This window comes from Xiphophorus couchianus, chromosome 20, assembly GCF_001444195.1.
Source record: "Xiphophorus couchianus chromosome 20, X_couchianus-1.0, whole genome shotgun sequence".
Taxonomy (NCBI): domain Eukaryota; kingdom Metazoa; phylum Chordata; class Actinopteri; order Cyprinodontiformes; family Poeciliidae; genus Xiphophorus; species Xiphophorus couchianus.
In genome coordinates, this window is record NC_040247.1 from 4,560,481 (window position 1) to 4,564,656 (window position 4,176).

The following is a 4,176-nucleotide window of genomic DNA, read 5'->3' on the forward strand; positions in this document are numbered from 1 at the left end:
AAGAATGTTAACTTTGTGCGATTAATACCTTAATTGTCAACTGTTCACTATTTGAGCCAATAAAGCTAAAATATTCAACGACACAAAGGCACCATGACGTTCAGTAACAGTCCGAGTACTGATAGATAGATAGATAGATAGATAGATAGATAGATAGATAGATAGATAGATAGATAGATAGATAGATAGAGTTTATTGTCATCGTATACAAAAAAATGCAATAAAACAATATTTTTTGGCAGCAGTAAGTCAGACAGCACAACGCAGTACAAAATTGCTCAAAGTACAACAAATTTCAGTTAATTAAGCATTTAAAAAGTAAATATAAGTTCATATGAAGTTAGTAAATTTTTATGTATTGAAATTCATTGCTAATTATTTCGAAAATACCTTGAACTCAAAATATCATCTTGAGACGCAGGACCACTCAATTAGAGTTTCTTACTCACCTGGACTTTAAAATATCAGAACTTCTGTCTTGAATTTCTAATATGGGCTCATATCTCACGTAAACTTTGTTTTTCTTTTTTTATTTGTCTTCATTGTGTCTGGGAAGTTAAATATGTTCTGAGATATTTCATAGAAAAAAAAGAAAAAGCAGGAGGAAAAGAAAAAGCAAGAGATGAATGACAGTTCATTTGATCCATTCGACCACTAATTTTGTGTTTGCTGTTGCTTCAATAATGATTTTGTTTTTAATTTTTCAAGTAAAGTGAACTCAAGCTTTGTTAAACCATACCTTAAACATCATGTTTATTGCAACTTAATTTCATTTACTTTCTCTGATTGTGACTTTTACAGAGGTATAGCTTTTTATTAGTTTTACTGGTTTATTACATAATATGGCTGTGGGGTAGATAAAGAACAGTAAAGTTCTATCAGAGTCAAAATTATGGTAGGTCAAATATTTGCTTTTGTCCTAACATAAAACCATGACAGCAACCTCTGTAAATCTACTAGTAGAAAGTAAAGATAACTGAGTAGCCAATCAGAAAATGTATAAAGATTCAGTGGTTTCCACTAAATGATTGGTTAATGTGAAATCAGCTGTGAGTCTCAGTGTTTTCTCAGCTGGTCTCAAACTCAAATTGACAATCTGTGGCAGGAACGTGTGGATACACAAACTCTAACAAATACTTTTAATTTGAACAGAGAGCTTGATGTTACCAATCAATTCTGTTTGAACACAAAGTGACATGTTTCTTGATCACTTAAAAAAAAATTCTTATCCATTATTATCCCTATTTATAATCCTGCAAACTAAACCCTGAATAAATAACAAAATCTGAAAACTTTCACTAGGTACTAGTTCAATCAGCAAAGGCATCTGTCTGAGACACTGCTGTCCTTATCAAAGGATGTTTCGTAAATGTGTCATTTAATAATTCACATTCACAAGGCCCTGTTGAAGTAGCAGGTTAACTTGATCTAAGAGTTGAGTGCTCTTTTACCTTGAGGCCTGTGAAGTCAAGTTTCTGTGTCCATTTGGTATCAATTTCACAAAAGATCCAAGATTTCATCCATCAGGCCAAGATAACTCGTTTAATTTTATATAAAATTAGCAGGAACTAACCAAACTGCTAAATGATCCATGGAATTAACAAAACAATAGAATTTAGACTTTAAATTATTAAATGCAACAAGCACTTTAAAATCAGCATGTGTAGAGTGGAAGAAGGGAAACATAATTCATTCCACAAAAATCCCCTCACTTGTTAATTTTATTCATCTATTTTTATTTTTTATTTTCTTAATTTTATTGTCTTTCATTTTTTATCTTGAAATTATTATTTAAACAAAATCTGTAATTTTGAGAATTTTTTGCTAAGCTGAAGCTTTGCGGTCGTGACCTGTGACGTCACTTCCTCCTTCACCAGACCGTTCATGGCTGTTATGGAAGAAGGTGAGTTTCTCGCGGAACTTCTGTTTTACTATCTGAAAGTTGCTGTAGATGGCAAAATATTTTACTATCTTTTAGCTAACATTTTTGTCAGATGTTCGGTAAATGTTTTATACATAGTTCAGCGCAGGATGGAATGGTTTTGTCGAGTGTTGGACCGTACTGTTGCAGCAAATGTGTGAACAAGCTGACTTCTCTCCCCGCGTTTTTTATGCGTTTCCTTTGTCACCTGTAGGTGAAGTAATGTCGACTGGGTGTATTTTGTGTTGCTTAGCTGTTTAATTCCACTCTGTGCAGACATTTTGTTACTCATCTGTCTTTTTTATTGAAATTTCTTGTTTGTTTTTGAAGTTTTGTATATTTTATTCTCACAATATGCAAGGGGTTGTGGACTTTAATTCTTAATAACAGAGACAGGTCCAATATGGAGAAGCTGGGGGCAGGGAACCATGCAGTGAAACACTGGCATGCAAAAGAAGTTTATAATCACCATTTAAAGATATTTTAAGGTGATGGAAGCTGGACAAATGGGAAAAACTCAATATGATGTGCAGACAAGCTAAAACATTGATCCAACCTTTTTTTTACTTCTAAAGGTTTACATATTAGGACATTTCTAGGTATTAGCGAATCTTAAAAGTAAGTAAATTAGATGAAATAAGATGAATCACATGCAGTGTAAGACATGTTTTGGGAAAGTTTCTGCATTCAGGTGTGTTGTTGACCTCAGCACATTATGAGCACATTAGAGAAGCAACTGCTGCTTGTTGAACTGAAATGGTTGTTGGACCATTTCTAAAAAATTCTGAACCCAGTTAGGGAATGAATTGGATTAGGACAGATTCAGTAAAGCTCTCGACTTTCAGCTTCAACATTACAGATGCCAGTAGGTGAGTTTTGCTTCCACTGCAGGGTCACGGCTTTACTTGTTTAAGAGCAAGGAAGTAATTTTTTTACTAAGTGGAAGACGACCCATAAAACTTATCCTATTCCAAGTGTCCCAGTAGACTTCCCTCAGGTCAGACATGCAGTGCTCATACAAATCATCAATGTTGTAGAAAAAGCTTCAAGAAATGTCTCTGCACTTATGTTTTAGGAAGCAAAAAAATTAATTTGTGTTGAAAGACTTGCCCAAACTTCAAACTGAAGAAAAAAAGATTTGAAACTTGAAATACTGTTCACACTGGTTAGACATGAGTTCCTTTCTTTTTTTCTTGTCTTTTTCAAGATGAGCTAAATATAAGAGTTGCCTACAATAACCTAATGGCCGGGGCAGGACATACCTGCCACACACCGGATTTGATTTTTCGTCAGTCTGTCTCCTGGCAGCTTTCTGATCAGTTAGTAAATGATTCCCAGATCCCAAATGGATCCTGGCCAGTTACTACGTGGATTCCAGTGAACTTTGCGTTACAGTTTTGTCCTTGCCAGGTTCCTACGACAGCTCTTACTGCAGGCTATTCCAGTTTTTTACTGTCCTGCTGCTTACATGGCGCCCTGCACTCTTACCTCATACTCTTCTGTGTGTTTATGGAGAAATGAAAAGATATGAAGGATTTACTTACAGGTTGTAAAATGGAAATGATGAAATGAAAAGGGTTGACCAAAAATCAGACAGTGAGTCATTTTACAAACTTTGTACCTTTTTAGCCTTTGCCAGGATATGTCTGTCAGGTGTGTCTCTCAAAGATACACCAATAAATTACTTTGCTTGGCCAAATATAGACGAGAAAAGCTCTGAACATGCTGAGTCTCAAAGACTCGGCTGTAAAGCTCAGAATTTGGGTAGTTTTGAAAACGGACTTTTAGTTACAGATTTTTGAAGATGTTCTGGTCACATTGTCAGCAAAGTTTCACACAAAATCTCTAAAATGCCAAATAAGAGTTGATAATGTTGGGATTAAATAATATTAAGTTAATACAGAGAAATTCAGAGCATGACTGTCGCTCATCCTTTTTGTGACCCGCTCTGCCATTATTTCTTAATATTTCTCTCTTTGATTTTGAAACCTGTCTTATTTGCTGTTACACTGTTGTGTCTTTGTGGCCAATTTTCTGCTTTGAGTCTTAATCATGTTTAATGCTAGAAACAACCATGTATGCTACATTTATCAATATCAGTCACTGAAATATATTTTGCACTTTGATACTTTTTAAAGTCTTTGTTTTACAAAACATTTGTGTTATACATTGAAGCATATCTTCTTTACCTTCACCCCAGACAGGAAAAAATAAGTTCACTTTTTACTTCTTTAAAATAATTTTTCTGTTTGCAG